The 19,592-nt window shown below is 41.3% G+C and overlaps 1 non-coding gene and 9 pseudogenes across 1 annotated transcript; all 10 read right to left on the reverse strand.

Annotated features, from left to right (window-relative positions):
* Positions 1-16,032: 16,032 nt before the first annotated feature.
* LOC136733436 (uncharacterized) lies at positions 16,033-16,151 on the reverse strand (annotated as a pseudogene).
* Positions 16,152-16,372: 221 nt separating this feature from the next.
* LOC136733686 (uncharacterized) lies at positions 16,373-16,491 on the reverse strand (annotated as a pseudogene).
* A 209-nt stretch (positions 16,492-16,700) lies between these two features.
* On the reverse strand, positions 16,701-16,819 carry LOC136733254 (5S ribosomal RNA). The gene has a single exon (XR_010810148.1). It is a non-coding gene; the product is annotated as a 5S ribosomal RNA (ribosomal RNA).
* A 216-nt stretch (positions 16,820-17,035) lies between these two features.
* On the reverse strand, positions 17,036-17,154 carry LOC136733731 (uncharacterized; annotated as a pseudogene).
* Positions 17,155-17,369: 215 nt separating this feature from the next.
* Positions 17,370-17,488, reverse strand: LOC136733711 (uncharacterized; annotated as a pseudogene).
* A 213-nt stretch (positions 17,489-17,701) lies between these two features.
* On the reverse strand, positions 17,702-17,820 carry LOC136733751 (uncharacterized; annotated as a pseudogene).
* Positions 17,821-18,034: 214 nt separating this feature from the next.
* LOC136733775 (uncharacterized) lies at positions 18,035-18,153 on the reverse strand (annotated as a pseudogene).
* Positions 18,154-18,369: 216 nt separating this feature from the next.
* On the reverse strand, positions 18,370-18,488 carry LOC136733584 (uncharacterized; annotated as a pseudogene).
* Positions 18,489-19,038: 550 nt separating this feature from the next.
* On the reverse strand, positions 19,039-19,157 carry LOC136733510 (uncharacterized; annotated as a pseudogene).
* A 219-nt stretch (positions 19,158-19,376) lies between these two features.
* LOC136733455 (uncharacterized) lies at positions 19,377-19,495 on the reverse strand (annotated as a pseudogene).
* Between the last annotated feature and the right edge of the window lie 97 nt (positions 19,496-19,592).

Consider the following 19,592-nt stretch of genomic DNA (forward strand, 5'->3'; position numbering starts at 1 on the left):
TGGTTGGAAACGTTTTAAGATTATTTATGAAGTGTAAAGTGGATTTGTCTCAGTTCTCCGTAGTTTTCAATGTATGTGCCATTCAGTAGCGTTCATGTTACAGATGTGCCCTATGCAGTGGTAGGGTCAATAAAATGTCAGTAAAACTTTATTTTAGCAATTATGGAGGGGAAGAACTGCAAATAGAGGGTCCCCACTAATTATCTAACTTACCAACAACGTTTCAAATTAGGTCTTGCGAAGCTGCCAAATAATGCTGTATAATCGTATGTGTCTTCATACACCGGCTGCTATAGTCTGATAGCTTTGATTATATATACATATTTTCTCGTGAACCACAAATGCTATTTGCTTGATTTTTACAGAGTATGTTATAAATACCATTGTTATGAAGCCTGACAAATTGTATGCTGTAATTATGAATATTTTCAAATCATTTGTTTGTTTTTCCTAACATGTTACAAATGTTCCCTATGTGAAAGATGCATTATATCTTAATAACGTCTAAACAATTAAAGATATACAGATTATTATTTTTGGTAAAGTTATAATACATTGCTATTAACTATGTGTGTCAGTAAAAGTTTAAATTTCCTAAAGGATTTTTATTGATCTTGCAAAATAGGTGTTTAGGGAACATTTGTAACATAGAGGTGGGTTAGCCACCGGCTAAGGGCAGCGGCTCCGGCTCCAGCACCGTCACCATGTCGCTGGAAAAGCGCTAAGTGAGCTCACAGTGAGCTCAGTGTAATGTCTGCTCTGGTGAGCTCACAGTGTGACCTAGTCGTGAGTTCACGTCTTCACTGGGTAGTCCTTGACAACTTAATTGACTCAAATCTTGGGCTTAATTGGTCAAAATGACCATTGGTTGAAGGTACTCAGGGACTGATGTGTAGAGAGACTTATTAAACCTGCAGGATTGTGGTTTTCCCAGATCAGAATTAACCAGATCACCACAAAGGAACATGGTAGGTGCTATTGCAACACAGATTACACAAATACATTGAAATCCAAGTTTGCAGTGGTCCTTGGGCCATTGGGTGGTGATCCAGATCACTTCAGCAGGAATTTTGCAGTGGTCTGGACTACAACTCTCTCTCTCTCTCTCTCTCTCTCTCTCTCTCTCTCTCTCTCTCTCTCTCTCTCTCTCTCTCTCAATTCAATGCATTTGAATTGTCAAAGCAATTGGACATGCATACATACATACATACATATACACTCACCTAAAGGATTATTAGGAACACCTGTTCAATTTCTCATTAATGCAATTATCTAACCAACCAATCACATGGCAGTTGCTTCAATGCATTTAGGGGTGTGGTCCTGGTCAAGACAATCTCCTGAACTCCAAACTGAATGTCTGAATGGGAATGAAAGGTGATTTAAGCAATTTTGAGCGTGGCATGGTTGTTGGTGCCAGACGGGCCGGTCTGAGTATTTCACAATCTGCTCAGTTACTGGGATTTTCACGCACAACCATTTCTAGGGTTTACAAAGAATGGTGTGAAAAGGGAAAAACATCCAGTATGCGGCAGTCCTGTGGGCGAAAATGCCTTGTTGATGCTAGAGCTCAGAGGAGAATGGGCCGACTCGATTCAAGCTGATAGAAGAGCAACTTTGACTGAAATAACCACTCGTTACAACCGAGGTATGCAGCAAAGCATTTGTGATGCCACAACACGTACAACCTTGAGGCGGATGGGCTACAACAGCAGAAGACCCCACTGGGTACCACTCATCTCCACTACAAATAGGAAAAAGAGGCTACAATTTGCACAAGCTCACCAAAATTGGACAGTTGAAGACTGGAAAAATGTTGCCTGGTCTGATGAGTCTCGATTTCAGAGTCAGAATTTGGCGTAAACAGAATGAGAACATGGATCCATCATGCCTTGTTACCACTGTGCAGGCTGGTGGTGGTGGATGTAATGGTGTGGGGGATGTTTTCTTGGCACACTTTAGGCCCCTTAGTGCCAATTGGGCATCGTTTAAATGCCACGGCCCGTTGTTTCTGACCATGTCCATCCCTTTATGACCACCATGTACCCATCCTCTGATGGCTACTTCCAGCAGGATAATGTACCATGTCACAAAGGTCGAATCATTTCAAATTGGTTTCTTGAACATGACAATGAGTTCACTGTACTAAACTGGCCCCCACAGTCACCAGATCTCAACCCAATAGAGCATCTTTGGGATGTGGTGTGTAGCGTTATGTTGGGTGTATTTGGATAAGAGTATTTGGGCTCTGAGCTGAAGCACGGATCTAAAGAAGACCTCTCCCCCCCAAAGTTATCAGATTTCCTTAGCTCATCAGCTTGGAACTGGTTTGCATCAAAGTGACAGTTTTGGGGAGGATGGCACCGAGAAGAGGCCAAATAGTTTGGAATTCTGCTATGAGATGTCTGGAGAAAGGGGCCTGTAGGTGATAAAAACTCTTTGAAGTGGATGAGAGCCGAAATCCCGACATAGAGCTACGAACCCAGGCCAACCGGCATTTCCAAAAGATGGCATGGATTGACATCAGTCATAAATCCAAAGTCACAAAAGATTAAGTCTGTTTTAGTTACTTGTGATAAATTGTTGATATCCTAAGCGTTGGCATTAGAGTCATTAGGTGATTAATCGAGTACTGTTCTGTTGGGTTGTTACTGAATAGCCAAAACAATGATTACCCAAATGTCCCCATGTGAAGCATTGATTGTTAAGGTACCAGGAACAGAGATTCCTGAATTCCTTGGACGCCTAGGCAGTTTGGACTTTGAAGTAGAGTCGCGTCGAACTCAGTTGGTAAACGACACTACGACGCAACTCGAAAAAGAGTCGATAGAGGTGATGAAAGTTATGGCTAGCTTAGCACTTGCGAGCTCAAGGGTAGTGAACTGGATCATAAGCAAGTTTGAAAAACTGAAAAAGCTAGGAGAAAAGTATGCTAAAGCGAAAGAAGAAAGAGCCAAACGGCATGGAATGGTTTTAGAATTTGAAGGAAAGCTAGATACTTGTGGAAAACAAGTCATTGTGTTGAATGCTGAAAAAGAGGACTTAATTGAACAGAGAGAGCAATTAGGAAATGATTTAAGACAATGTCAAGTTGAATTGGAAACAACTCTGATCCAAGTAAAAGGTCTGCAAAATGACAGATGTAAAGCGGTTGAAAATGAAAGGATAGTTTTGAAGGACCGGGATGTTTTGGAAATGCGTCTTTGCAAAACAGTCAGGGAGAAAGATTTGGGCACTGTAAAAATGGAGATACTCGAAGGCGAGGTCATACATTTAAAAAGGGACAGTGAAGAAATGAGGAGAGTAAATCAGGTGCTTAGGGGAGAACTCAAATCAACTGAAGTTGAAAATGAGCGTCTCAAGCAACAAATAGGGGCCCTGAAAGCTGCCTCTTGGTGGGCTGCAAAGCTGACACCTGACAGCATAAAGGAACAGCCGGAACCGGCCAATGCACGGAGTCGCACACCGTCTCCACATTTAGGCCTCGGGTTGCCTCGTCCTGATCGTACCCCTCCCTGTAGTCTTTCTCCATCCAGGGTAAGAAGCTCGTCGCACAGACGAACTTCCTCTCCCGAGAGTCCAGACCGAAAGGTTAACATGCGCCAGTTGAGAGAACTGGCTAAAGATTGTGAAACCTTTAACCCAGCAGACAAGGAAGGAAATGTGGAAGCGTATATTAAGGACATTAAGTATGCTTTGAGTTTCTATCCTGAGGCTACGGAGAAGGAAAAGGTTCTCCTAATCCGCAAAACTACCTCTCGCCAAGTCCATTCTTGGATGGAGAGGCAAGGGTCCATGGTCTGCGATAGGTTTCAACGCTTGTGCAGAGCATTAGTTAGGGACTATTCCAGGTTCATTGATCCAGTGGCAGCAGTGACTGCCGCACACCAGATCAAACAGGGTAAGCATGAGTCCCCCCGTGATTACTATGAAAAGCTTAGGAAAACCTATTTTGCGGGTCAAGATCGACCCGGGGCCGAGGAAGAGGTGAGCTTTAAAGGGTTGTTTGTTGCTAATTTGTTCCCAACGATTAAGGAAATGATCATATTACATGCAGACGCAACGTATATGAACATAGCTGAAATTCGAAAAAATGGCACAGAAAGCTTGGGAAAGCAAGTACAATAGCATTTCTGATCGTAAAGATTCAAGCACCCAAGTACTGGCAAGGCGCTCTGAGAGCCCTATTTCTCCACTGGAGTTAGAGGGGACAGAGATTCAAAGAAGGAAAGAACCTCCCAAGGATGGAATCCAAGACACCCAGGCTTACAATAAAAAAAAGAAATCTGCTCCTAGCCTAGGTGGGTTAACTCAGTCTCTGAGCAATGTTGCAGTTTCTGAGCTACTGCTACGCTTAGCTCTGCTCCCTTTGCCCCCTCTTCCCAAACTGGAAGTTAGTAGCCAGGGTAAAGGGCCGGACTCGCCACCTAAGGAATGACTAGCTCTGGAACCACCCCCTGTCCCCGCCTCTGTGTTTTTGATTGGATGTGAGGAACAGCAGGGGGGTTTCTCTGACACATCAGCCCACTGGGACCTCCCAGTGGGGGAAGTTGCCTGCAGGCAAGCTGAACCTTTGGTGATGTTACTGGGTGATCTGACACAGAGAGGCAGAGCCAAGCAAGTTTACATAGAAGTGACCATTGAGAATGTGTGGGAGTGAGGAGCCTTGTTGGACACTGGGGCTGAAATTTGTTTAATGTCTGCCACCACAATGGGCAACCTGAAACAAATTATGGAAACCTCAGACCAACGACTGAAAGTGGAAGCTTGTAGTGTGAACATTACAAGTTACACAGAGACTAAGGCACAGCTCACTCAAAAGGCATTGTTAGAGTTCACCTTTGGGAAGATTAAGTTGGTTCATCCAGTTTATATTTCCAAATTTGAAACAGAGAAGTTGATCATTGGTCAGGACCTATTGAACAGGTTGTGGGCTCAAGTTGAATCACCAAAGCCTGTGGAATTGAATGACAGATATGATACAGCCACCAAGGTACAACTTCCCAATGAGACCATTTTTTGTGCATGTCCCTAAAGGGGGCACCGGCTTACCATGTAAGCCAACCATTCGAACCCAGGTCCCTACCAACTATTATAGACATAGTGAAGGTCAGGTGCCTGAATAACACCTGAATTCCCAGTCACCTCCCTCTGTTAATCAACTTCCACCTATTGGTTACCGTCAGTAACCATACTCAATACTGAGTAATACCAATTGTTTTTTTGTTTTAATGTACTTGTGTTATAATATGTAACCTGTATATGTGCTAGTATAGGATTGTCAATTTGATTGGAATACATTCTGCTTAAATAATGAACTATTAGTTTGTTTTCTTTGATTTCTCGGGGTCATGAATGGTGAAGTCCACTGTTGAATTCTGTTACATAACTTTGAGATAAATGCTTAACGTCTTATTTTGTCTTGAAGGGGATAACGCCCTAGTCGACCTCAGTCCCATTCAAGAAAGGGGGTATGTAGCGTTATGTTGGGTGTATTTGGATAAGAGTATTTGGGCTCTGAGCTGAAGCACGGATCTAAAGAAGACCTCTCCCCCCCAAAGTTATCAGATTTCCTTAGCTCATCAGCTTGGAACTGGTTTGCATCAAAGTGACAGTTTTGGGGAGGATGGCACCGAGAAGAGGCCAAATAGTTTGTTATTCTGCTATGAGATGTCTGGAGAAAGGGGCCTGTAGGTGATAAAAACTCTTTGAAGTGGATGAGAGCCGAAATCCCGACATAGAGCTACGAACCCAGGCCAACCGGCATTTCCAAAAGATGGCATGGATTGACATCAGTCATAAATCAAGCCCCCCTCCAATAGGACACTGGGGGCTGAAACCGAAATCCAATCTCAAGAACTCAGGAACCAATCACCTATTGATCTGACAGACTATAAAGGACAAACACGGCCTTTCTTTCTCTCTCTCTCTCACCTGAACCAGTAACTCGCTGCCACAGCTCAACCTGTAGCTCTGTTGCCCGAACCGGAACCAGAAACCAACCAAGTCTTTGCCGGCAACAGAAGAGTTAAACTGGGAGAAGGAGATTGAGCCGTACAAAGAATTCTTTTAAAGGACTTTATTAAATAAAGAACTTTACAGACTGCGCTGCCCGCCTGTGCCCACCTGATCAGTGGAGTTTTACAGCTGGACAAATGACTAAGTCGACTGAATACGAAAGTGTCAGTCATTTAAATAGCTATTTGAGTTTTAAGAAACTTGACCCTTGGAACAAACAGGGCCCTGCTTTCCTCAAAGACTTTGTCTTCAAGTAACTACGGGGGAAACCTGCTTACAAAGAAGATTTTGTGCACAACCTTGGAGCCTTCAAACCAGTGGAAAATCTGTTTGGAAACGACTCTACTTTCGCGAAACCCCAACTTCCAGGTGCATCGACTGAGTGGAAGTTCTTGGACAAAGCCGAACCGGACTGCCTTTGTTCCAAACCACACGGACCTTGTGCCGTGTGCTGTTATCTGAGCCCGAAGCCAGAGAGGCCTCTCTGCGACGAAGTTCAGATAAGTTTAACAGTTTGGAGTTCATGATTCATGACATTTGAGAAATCAATTAGAAATGTTAATCTGTGATTCATAACTCTAGAATGTGTAATATCATTTAGTTTTCTTAAATATAAATGTGTGTTGCATTAAACTGTTTTGTTGATAATTTTAGAAATAAAATCTGTCAACGCCGAGAAATATCTTCTCATTCCTGTTTAACTGTTTAGTCTGAAATTGACACAAGTTAATAGACACCAGATTATAGGTGGCCCTGCCTATCCTTAATCATTGAATAATAATCAGTTAAGGGAAATTGTGGTAACAAGTAATGATAGGGTCTTTCTCTCCACCTAAACGTTAATGAGACTGATATATATATAACGAGAAGTTACCTGACATAAATACTAACCTGCGTAGTTATTTAATGTCTGACTAATAATACTAACAAGAGACTCACCTTCATCTTACTAACTGGTATTGTAGTCAATGTGTTTATAACCTCTTTTGTTTAACGATTTGTGTTATCATATGCGATCCCATGGTCTTTGATTTGGTCACGGAAGTGATTTGTCTTTGATTTGTTGATATAGAGTTGAATTTTAATTAGTTTTTCCCTTTTGTATAATTAGTGTAGTGCTACATTTAGTCTTTGTTTTGAATAAATTTGACAATTTATATCTTTGGAATTGGTGTCTGTGTCCAATTATTACAGAAATTGAGTTCTACAAGATTCCAGGATTCGTGATTCGTGATACTATAAATTCACTTCTTTAATTGAAATTTATAAGTGTACCTTACGCTACAGGTGGAACGGGAGCTTCGTGCCCTGGATGTGCATCCCACAAATCTCCATCAACTGCAAGATGCTATCCTATCAATATGGGCCAACATTTCTAAAGAATGCTTTCAGCACCTTGTTGAATCAATGCCACGTAGAATTAAGGCAGTTCTGAAGGCGAAAGGGGGTCAAACACAGTATTAGTATGGTGTTCCTAATAATCCTTTAGGTGAGTGTATATGGAAAAGGAACAATATGTGTACATCTCTGCATATGGTGCCCTAACAGATGTGCAAGTTACATGACAGACAGACACTCACACACACTTTCAAAGACAGACAGACAGACAGACACTCACACACACTTTCACACACTCACTTTCACAGACAGACAGACACAGACACAGACACACTCACTTTCACACAGAGACAGGCACATTTTCACACAGAGACAGACACACAAACACACACAAACAGACACAGACACATACTTTGACAGACAGACAGACAGACAGACACATGCATATTATGGGTCTTTGTTGGGTAGTGAAATGGGTAGCATCAGTCGCAGTGTGGGTAATGTCAGGGAGCCAATCATAGTTATTTGCATATCGTGGCGCAAAGCATTCTGGGAAAAGCAACTAAACACGTTTAGTCATGTATTTGTCCATAGTTTACACATGAGATGAACGAGACAGTATGACGTATTGAGCACCTAGGATTCCTCATGTGTATGTGAGGGGCAGAGGAACCGGATCCCAAGTGTGCGTCCCAGGTGCTATAGGTTTCAAAGCATGCAGGGGAATAGGCACCCCACCCTGACACGTATATAAGATTGGATAGGGAGATATAAATAGCAATGGGGAGACTCTTGTACTAGGTGTGGCTCTATCCATATAGTGGGGCCAGCAGCCACTTAGCAGGTGCAGCAATAGAAGCTCAGCCTGGGGAGACTGGATTTAGCATTTCCTCTCCATTTTGATAACTATCCATAATCATTTCTGCAAAATACTTCTATGATACCTATGTATGTTTTTTACTTGTACTATATTATACTATCAAGTATCAGTGTACACATACAATGTGACCTGTTACATTAATACAGAGGCCACGGAAGGCCAGATCACTAATAGCCACTGTCCCCTGATATTACACTTTTTTACAATCACTTTGGCACTCATTTCAGAACCTTGATGTCATTTTTCAAAACTCTAGACACTAAACTCACACCCGATGATCAAAATGCACATTTTTCAAAACTCTAACACTTTTTTACAATTGCTTGGATACAATACACATCAACCTCAGATCATTTGTTCATTGAACTAAAATGACACAACTTACATCAAAGTATTACCATTTCAAAATGCAATTCACACATTACATCTGAGATCACTGTCTATTCATTTCATTACAAAGATCTAACTATCAATTGATACAGCTGCTCAAAATGATAAGTGACTGTTGCATTACTCTTAATGCATAGTTTTATGGAAACTGACAAACAGTATTCCATGTTTCGATCATGAAAGTTTCAGGATAATGAGATCCATTGACACCAATAACCGAGGAGCATGGTTTCTTAGGGTTACCATAGACTTGACTGTGTCTTCTTGTTTGTGAAGGAACAGGACTGTGTTTTCCTGTCTGGGTTCCCGCAGGCTTAAGTGGGTTTGACCTACTATTAGAAAAAAAAAAAAAAAGGAGCGCTAATTAATTGTTCAATATCTGATACGCCGGTGATAATATAAAATAACGTGTTTATAGTTTATAGAAGTTTATAGTGTTTATGGTAAATGAAGAAAAGTCATTAAGTTATATACAAGTTCTATAAATGCAAACATTGAAAAGCATGTTTGTTGTTATTCCTATATAGGATTTAGTATTATTTGTGTTTTCTTGTTTTTTGCTATGTTTTCTCCCCTGTCGTTTATTGTTATTTTGCGGGCTTGCACGCCTTGGTTGTTGTGTACAAAACGATACATAGAAAATGGGAAAACGTGTTACTGTGTGGGAACAGCTCTAGTAAGACGGGCGACCCGCCACTTAAAGGTACACATGTAAGGTACATGTATGATAACTATGGAGTGAAGCGGTGCGTTTGACTGGACAATAGGTGACAGAAAATTAAGGTTTCCAGAAGATGGGACTTTTGATTCAGATAGACTTGAGCACCTAAAAACGGTTTTGCAAAATAGGAATACAAAGCATTAAGAAATGAGAAACCAAAGCTAGCTATCTTAAAACATTTGTTAGAGAAAAGAAAGAAAAGACAACAGGCATAATTCAATCTGAATGCCCCGAAGACAAATTAAAAATATATATATATGTTTTTCAGTATAAATGACAGTCCTCAAGATACTGAAGGAAAATTACTAGATAAGTAATAAATAAGGGTAGTTTGAGACACTGCAGGTCAATATAACATGCCAACCAAAACCATGGTATCTGAATTTACTATGGATATAAATTAATATGTGTCTCTTTGTATGTTTGTACGTTTTCAGTTTGCGCAAGGTAAATGTCCATATTTTGACTTTTTCATGTACTGTATAGTCCAGAATATGACTAAGAGAGTCATAAGTCACAAATAGTTACAGAATGATAGCTAAAAAACGCCAGTTAAATATGTTGTAATAACAGACCTACAAGAAAGTCAGCATTTAACTGTACACAGAATGCTATTGCAAACAGAAATAATAATACAAAATTAAGTTATTTAAATAGGTCTTACGAATACAGAAGTTAAAAGTAACATGTTAGAAATGGAATTAGAGCCAAATTTAGAAATAGGAATCCGAGGCAACCACAAACATTCGGTGAAGGTTTCTTACATATTGATAAATAGATAACCAGATACTCCAGGAAATTAACGATGTGCTCATTTGGAAGCTATGAGTTCCACAATGAAGAGTTTTTAAATCCCTAGTAATAGATCCCTAAATACAATGTGTAGGTAAGAAATTAACTATTGATCAGTTCAATCTGGATTCGGGAACAGTTCTTCTGAACCTGTACTGGTGTAGATTGGACTTCAATAGGAGGAAGTGACACAATAAAGACATGAGCCACGCAGGAGGACAGTCTTAGTGCCCACGCAGGTTCTTAGTTGGGGAAATCATTGACTGGACACATTTTTTGAAAATGTGCTTTCCTGAAGTACCTGGACATCATTATTCAGATCAATGAAAAGGCTTATTTTCCAAAGATTAAATACATTCATTAACTACAATAATGTAGTGAAATGTATATAAATAGTAATAATACAAATCGATCAAATATAACTTGCATTTTCTTGTAAGAAATTAGGAATAGGAGAAAGAACAGCTGTTGGGATGCAGTGCGATGTTATCCAAAATTGAAAGCGGTTGAGAAAGGAGAGTTTGTTCTGTGTGAGACAAATGTACTGCCACGAGAGACTCTGATGGTGATTGACTGGAATATGAGGGAAAATAATGAAGTTACTACAGGTATAACTAAAGGTGTAACATAACTAATTTAATGAAACATAGTCATGGCAAGTTATAAAACTGTTTGGAAATAGTCCTTTCACAAACAGAAATACCCTATCAATTAGGAAGAGGGGGGCAGGGGGCAAGGGCCGTATGTGCTCCTCTGCTCCCCCTGTTCGCCTGAGCAGACAAGCAGCCTGAGATGAGAGAGAGAGAGAGAGAGAGAGAGAGAGAGAGAGAAGTCAGAGACAAGGCAGAGACTGTAAGTACGTGTAAGGGTTCATAACTTATTACAAACAGAGCAAGAGTGTAATGAATGGTAATTTACACTGCTTGTATTAATAATGATAATAATATTGATGTTGATACAGACGAATACGTCACATACTAGATGACAACCGCATAAAACTAATAATAATGAAAATAGGAATAATAGGAGTATGGAAATAATTTCAAATTATGGTTTATTGGTAAAAAATGAATTGAGAAACAAAGATTAATAACTGCCATCATTTACCCAACTACTATTAACTATGGTGTTGAAGGAGCTGCTGTAATAGTTATTGTAATGGTCTCAGGTATTTAAGTTAGATAAAAGGACAAAGATAAGCACATTGTTTTGAAACTTTGACAACTCCACACAAAAAGAGTATCTACACTAGGAAGTAAAGCTGATTCAATAAACACAGGAGATATGATGCTGCTGACGACAGCTGAGTGCTGTACTGAAATAATTTGATAAATGAGATAAATTGGAATCAAGATTATTATTATTTTGAATTGTCCCTTTACTAGAAACCTTATAGATTGTGCGAATGTCAACTAATGTGATAGAGATGCCTTTTATAAGGACGATCTCTGATGTTGTGTGAACCACACATTGTGTCTTCAGACTGATTTATTCCACATGGCAGATATGCATATTATGAATCGTGTCCTGAAGGAACCGATGTCTGACCCATATGGAGAAGATGCTGGTGTTCTTGTTGAGACACAGTAGGCCAAGGGCGCGGCTTTAAAGACAGCCTCACAGCAACTTGAACAGACCAATGCTGAGGTCCACTACGCTGAAGTGATGCTTGACTCAGTGGAGAAATAAGTTAAAATACTATAATTAAAGGTTTTCCAGATTATAGGAATCTACAATATATTGTGAAACTGCTCAGATGATGTCCGCAGTAGCACATATTCTTCTATTGATAGTTTAATTTATAATGTACTATTAGTGGAGATGTCACATTATTCAAATGAATAGAATGACAGCCATGAAGTCAGAATCAGTCCATTGCCCTTCACTTAAGATTTGTACAATGTATAATGTTTATAAATCAAAACGCAACAAATATATGTACAATACAGTTTACAAACTGAATTTGTAAAAAAGAATGTTTTGCTGACTTTTGTATTCTCTTTGAAGCAACAAAATGTATGTGTTATGTATGTCGTAACTAGGGTTTGACTTTTATGACCTGGGGCTGGATGAAATTTAATTTGAGATGCACTGTAAAAGCTCCAGGAAATTGCAACTGGCCACTGCACCTTCCATAAGAGAGCTCAAACATTTGCTAATGCATTGGTTGCCTCACAGGCACTCTTTCCCTGGTTTGCCCATGTGGCGCATGGTGTTGGCCACACGGGCAAAGGGGGGATGTGTGCATCAGTCTTTTAAATTGGTTTGCCCCAGGTTTTATAGTAACAGCTTAGCAATATTGTAGAACTTGCCACATTTGTCAAGCTCATAATCCTGCAATATGCAAATAGATTGTGTTCAAGAGCTTAAATGTTGTGGATATGAATATATACTTGTAATAATATATAGGTGTTCTAAATGGGTTGAAGCCTATCCCGTAGGAAGGCTGAAGTAGTAAAAGTAGCAAAAATACAGTTAAGGGATGTTATATGTAGATTTCGCATTCCAGGGAAATTTCCAGTGATAGGAACACTCACTTCACTGGGACAATAGTGCAGGAACTATGCAAAGCCCTGCGAGGTAAACAACATTTTCACTGCCCCATCAGGCTCAGTCAGCTGGAGCAGTGGAGAAACAAAATGGGATATTAAAGAATAAGCTGTCTAATATATGCAAACAAACAGGACTCAAACGTCCAGATCCCCTTCCTATAGTCCTAATGACAATGAAATCGTCAGCAAATTGAGAAAAACAGGTCTTTCTCCGTGTGAGATTATTATGGGATGACTTATGAGACTCTCCATCACTCCTCCATTGTCTGTAAGGGAAATGGACATCCACTTGATGGATGATGCTATGTTGTCTTTTTGTATGGGACTAACACGTGCTTTCGAAGCTGTCCATTCACAGATGAAAGCCGCCCAGACTGAACCATCCCAGCAGGTTTACCACCCCTTCCAGCAAGATGACTGTGTATATCAAAGCACACAAGAGAAAGTCCTCCCAACAGCCCAGGTGGACAGGGCCCTACCAGGTGCTCCTGACCACCCACACAGCTGTGAAGTGCCTAGGAACGACGACATGGATCCACTCCTCACACTGCAAACTTGCCAATCGAGGCGATCAGCACAACCCTGGTGGAGAACAGAGGGATAAAGGAATTGTTCTTCCACATCAGATTTGACATTACTGTATGTATGCAGGCCCTTGTAATTGCTTTTCCAATACTGCCAACTGGTTATTGATGATTGATTTCACATTGTGGTACGAGTATCGAGTGAAATGCGTGCTATCCACCTCAACAACACAGCGATAACATGGAGCCGGCAGGTGATCCAGGTCACAATAGAGGTCAAGCAGTGGGAGGAGGAAGACGTGGTGGTCAAAGGTGTAGCGTAAGGTACACTTATAAAATTCAATTAAAGAAGTGAATTTATAGTATCACCTTATCACGAATCCTGGAATCTTGTAGAACTCATTTTCTGTAATAATTGGATGCAGACACCAATTCCAAAGATATAAATTGTCAAATTTATTCAAAAACAAAGACTAAATGTAGCACTACACTAATTATACAAAAGGGAAAAACTAATTAAAATTCAACTCTAGATCAACAAATCAAAGACAAATCACTTCCGTGACCAAATCAAAGACCATGGGATCGCATATGATAACACACAAATCATTAAACAAAAAAGGTTATAAACACATTGACTACAATACCGGTTAGTAAGACGAAGGTGAGTCTCTCGTTAGTATTATTAGTCAGACATTAAATAACTACGCAGGTTAGTATTTATGTCAGGTAACTTCTCGTTATATATATATCAGTCTCATTTACGTTTAGGTGCCGAGAAAGATCCTATTTGTTACCACAATTTCCCTTAACTGATTATTATTCAATGATTAAGGATAGGCAGGGCCACCAATAATCTAATGTCTATTAACTTGTGTCAATTTCAGACTAAACAGTTAAACAGGAATGAGAAGATATTTCTCGGCGTTGACAGATTTTATTTCTAAAATTATCAACAAAACAGTTTAATGCAACTCACATTTATATTTAAGAAAACTAAATGATATTACACATTCTAGAGTTATGAATCACAGATTAACATTTCTAATTGATTTCTCAAATGTCATGAATCACAAACTCCAAACTGTTAAACTTATGTGAACTTCGTCGCAGAGAGGCCTCTCTGGCTTCGGGCTCAGATAACAGCACACGGCACGAGGTCCGTGTGGTTTGGAACAAAGGCAGTCCGGTTCGGCTTTGTCCAAGAACTTCCACTCAGTCGATGCACCTGGAAGTTGGGGTTTCGCGAATGTAGAGTCTTTTCCAAACAGATTTTCCATTGGTTTGAAGGCTCCAAGGTTGTGCACAAAATCTTCTTTGTAAGCATGGTTCCACCGTAGTTACTTGAAGACGAAGTCTTTGAGGAAAGCAGGGCCCTGTTTGTTCCAAGGGTCAAGTTTCTTAAGACTCAAATAGCTATTTAAGTGACTGACACTTTCGTATTCAGTCGACTTAGTCAATTGTCCAGCTGTAAAACTCCACTGATCAGGTGGGTCTGTGAAGTTATTTATTTAATAAAGTCCTTTAAAATAATTATTCGCTCAATCTCCTTCTCCCAGTTTAACTCTTCTGTTGCCGGCAAAGACTTGGTTGGTTTCTGATTCCGGTTCTGGCAACAGAGCTACAGGTTGAGCTGTGGCAGCGAGTTTCTGGTTCAGGTGAGAGAGAGAGAGAGAGAAAGACTGTCCGCTGTTCCTTATAGTCTGTCAGATCAGTAGGTGATTGGTCCCTGAGTTCTTGAGATTGGATTTCGGTTTCAGCCCCCAGTGTCCTATTGGAGGGAGGCTTTATTTATGACTGATGTCAATCCATGCCATCTTTTGGAAATGCCGGTTGGCCTGGGTTCGTAGCTCTATGTCGGGATTTCGGCTCTCATCCACTTCAAAGAGTTTTTATCACCTACAGGCCCCTTTCTCCAGACATCTCATAGCAGAATTCCAAACTATTTGGCCTCTTCTCGGTGCCATCCTCCCCAAAACTGTCACTTTGATGCAAACCAGTTCCAAGCTGATGAGCTAAGGAAATCTGATAACTTTGGGGGGGGAGAGGTCTTCTTTAGATCAGTGCTTCAGCTCAGAGCCCAAATGCTCTTATCCAAATACACCCAACATAACGCTACATATGTATGTATGTATGTATATATGTGTAGAAGGAAAATTAGAAATTATTTTCTTACACCTGTTTTTCTCTCTTGTATACTTAAGAAAGATACGGTCAAGCTAGAAGGTCAGCCCAGAAGATAGTTTGATTTCTGTTTGTTATTTACGATGAGAACCTTGGAGACATTGTCAAACGGTATGACCTACGTGCCTGTTCCCTAAAACCATGTGTTGACCTATGAACTCTGTTCTATAATGATATATGTTCTGCTTAGTTAGCCTTTAAGATAACATTGTAATGACTTTCTAGCATGTATGGATGTATGTATGTATGTATATATATATATATATATATATATATATATATATATATATATATATATATATATATGTATGTATGTATGTCCAATTGCTTTGACAATACAAATGAATTGAATTGAGAGGAAGAGAGAGAGAGAGAGAGAGAGAAAGAGAGAGAGAGAGAGACAGACAGACAGACAGACAGACAGACAGCTCAGTGATGACATCACGAGCCTCTCTCAGCTGACTGCTATGACATCACAGAGCACGTACATTCCATTGCTTGTCGTCTGTCAACCACTCAGTCACTGCTAGCCAGACTGTCCCTAAGACAAAGTGTACAATACTTCAATTATATCTCCTCCAGACAGATAAAGAGTATTAAGAGCTACGATGAAGTTACCCAGGAGACGTAAAAAGCTTGCATCACCTGGTATTTCCTGGAGGTCACCCATCCAAGTACTAACCAGGCCCTGGCCCGTTTAGTTTCCAAGGTCTGACGAGATCGGGCACGTTCAGGACGGTGTGGCCGCAAGCCGAGATGCCTGGCTGCATGATGTCTCTTAAAGGCTGGCGGGTATTGACGGAATTTCCAGCAAAAAATAAAAAATAAAAAAATAAAAAAATGGAGGGAAAAATAACAGTGCAGGAAAGGGTGTTGAAAGTAGCCGGGAACGTGTACAATTCTTCAATTATATCTCCTCCAGACAGAAAGAGAGTATTAAGAGCTACGATGAAGTTACCCAGGAGACGTAAAAAGCTTGCAGCACCTGGTATTTCTAGGAGATCTCCCATCCAAGTACTGACCAGGCCATGCCCCGTTTAGCTTCCGAGATCTGACGAGACGGGGTGGGTCCAGGACGGTGTAGCCGCAAGCCGAGAGGCCTGGCTGCATGATGTCTCTTAAAGGCTGACGGGTGTTGACGGAACTTCCAGCAAATAAAAAAAGAAAAATGGAGGGAAAAATATCAGTTCAGCAAAGGGTGTTGAAAGTAGCCGGGTACGTGTACATTTCTTCAATTATATCTCCTCCAGACAGAAAGAGAGTATTAAGATCTACGATGATGTTACCCAGGAGACGTATAAAGCTTGCAGTACCTGGTATTTCCAGGAGGTCACCCATCCAAGTACTGACCAGGCCCTGCCCTGTTTAGCTTCCGAGATCTGATGAGATCGGTCGTGTTCAGGACGGCATGGCCGCAAGCCGAGAGGCCTGGCAGCATGATGTCTCTTAAAGGCGGGCGGGTTTTGACGGACCTTCCAGCAAAAAAAAAAAGAAAAAAGAAAAATGGAGGGAAAAATATCAGTGCAGCAAAGGGTGTTGAAAGTTGCCGGGTACGTGTACATTTTTTCAATTGTATCTTCTCCTGACAGAAAGAGAGTATTAAGAGCTACGATGAAGTTACCCAGGAGACGTAAAAAGCTTGCAGTACCTAGTTTTTCCAGGAGGTCACCAATCCAAATACTGACCAGGTCCTGCCATGTTTTGCTTCCTAGATCTGACAAGATCGGGCGCGTTCAGGACGGTGTGGCCGCAAGCCAAAAAGCCTGGCTGCATGATGTCTCTTAAAGGCTGGAGGGTATTGACGGAACTTCCGGCAAAAAAAAAAGAAAAAAGAAAAATGGAGGGAAAAATATCAGTGCAGCAAAGGGTGTTGAAAGTAGCCGGGTACGGGTACAATTCTTCAATTATATCTCCTCCAGACTGAAAGAGAGTATTACGAGCTACGATGAAGTTACCCAAGAGACGTATAAAGCTTGCAGCACCTGGTATTTCCAGGAGGTCACCCATCCAAGTACTGACCAGGACCTGCCCCGTTCAGCTTACGCGATCTGACGAGATCAAGCGCGTTCAGGACGGTGTGGACACAAGCCGAGAGGCCTGGCTGCATGATGTCTCTTAATGGTTGGCGGGTATTGACGGAACTTCCAGCAAAAAAAAAAAAAAAGAAAAACGGAGGGAAAAATATCAGTGCAGCAAAGGATGTTGAAAGTAGCCAGGTACGTGTACAATACTTCAATTATATCTCCTCCAGACAGAAAGAGAGTATTAAGAGCTACAATAAAGTTACCAAGGAGACGTAAAAAGCTTGCAGAACCAGGTATTTCCAGGAGGTCCCACATTCAAGTAATGACCAGGCCCTGGCCCGTTTAGTTTCCAAGGTCTGACGAGATCGGGCGCGTTCAGGACGGTGTGGCCGCAAGCCAAGAGGCCTGGCTGCATGATGTCTCTAAATGGCTGGAGGGTATTGACAGAACTTCCAGCAAAAAAAAATGAAAAAAGAAAAATGGAGGGAAAAATATCAGTGCAGCAAAGGGTGTTAAAAGTAGCCGGGTACGTGTACAATACTTCAATTATATCTCCTCCAGACAGAAAGAGAGTATAAAGAGCTACGATGAAGTTACCCAGGAGACGTAAAAGCTTGCAGCACCAGGTTTTTGTAGGAGGTCTCACATTCAAGTACTGACCAGGTCCTGCCCCGTTTAGCTTCCGAGATCTGATGAGTTCGGGCGCGTTCAGGACAATGTGTCCGCATGCCAAGAGGCCTGGCTGCATGATGTCTCTTAAAGGCTGGAGGGTATTGACGGAACTTCCAGCAAAATAAAAAAGAAAAAAGAAAAATGGAGGGAAAAATACCACTGCAGCAAAGGGTGTTGAAAGTAGTCGGGTACGTGTACAATTCTTCAATTATTTCTCCTCCAGACAGAAAAAGAGAATGAAGAGCTATGATAAAGTTACCCAGGAGACGTAAAAAGCTTGCAGCACCAGGTATTTCCACGAGTTCTCACATTCAAGTACTGACCAGGCCCTGCCCCGTTTAGCTTCCGAGATCTGATGAGATCGGGCACATTCAGGACAATGTGTCCGCATGCCAAGAGGCCTGGCTGCATGATGTCTCTTAAAGGCTGGAGGATATTGACGGAACTTCCAGCTAAATAATGAAGAAAAAAGAAAAATGGAGGGAAAAATATCAGTGCAGCAAAGGGTGTTGAAAGTAACCGGGTACGTGTACAATACTTCAATTATATCTCCTCCAGACTGAAAGAGAGTATCAAGAGCTACGATAAAGTTACCCAGCAGACGTAAAAAGCTGGCAGCACCTGGTATTTCCAGGAGTTCTCCCATCCAAGTACTGACCAGGTCCTGCCCCGTTTCGTTTCCGAGATCTGACGAGATCAAGCGCGTTCAGGTCTGTGTGTCCGCAAGCCGAGATGCCTGGTTGCATGATGTCTCTTAAAGGCTGGCGGATATTGATGGAACTTCCAGAAAAAATAAAAAATAAAAATAAAAATGGCGGGAAAAATATCAGTGCAGCAAAGGGTGTTGAAAGTAGCCGGGTACGTGTACAATTCTTCAATTATATCTCCTCCAGACAGAAATAGAGTATTAAGAGCTACGATGAAGTTACCCAGGAGACGAAAAAGCTTGCAGCACCTGGTATTTCCAGGAGGTCACCCATCCAAGTACTGACGAGGCCCTGCACCGTTTAGCTTCCGAGATCTGATGAGATCGACCGCGTTCAGGACGGTGTGGCCGCAAGCCAAGCAGCCTGGCTGCATGATGTCTCTTAAAGGCTGGCTGGTATTGACGGAATTTCCAGCATAAAAAAAAAAAAAAAAAATAGAAAAATGGAGGGAAAAATATCAGTGCAGGAAAGGGTGTTGAAAGTAGCCGGGTACGTGTACAATTCTTCAATTATATCTCCTCCAGACTGAAAGAGAGTATTAAGAGCTACGATAAAGTTACCCAGGAGACGTAAAAGCTTGCAGCACCAGGTATTTCCAGGAGGTCTCACATTCAAGTACTGACCAGGTCCTGCCCCGTTTAGCTTCCGAGATCTGACGAGATCGGGCGCGTTCAGGATGGTGTGGCAGCAAGCCGAGATGCCTGGCTGCATGATGTCTCTTAAAGGCTGGCGGGTATTGACGGAATTTCCAGAAAAAAAAAAGAAAAAAAAAAAAAAAAAGAAAAACGGA

This window comes from Amia ocellicauda, unplaced genomic scaffold (assembly GCF_036373705.1).
Source record: "Amia ocellicauda isolate fAmiCal2 unplaced genomic scaffold, fAmiCal2.hap1 HAP1_SCAFFOLD_36, whole genome shotgun sequence".
Taxonomy (NCBI): Eukaryota; Metazoa; Chordata; class Actinopteri; order Amiiformes; family Amiidae; genus Amia; species Amia ocellicauda.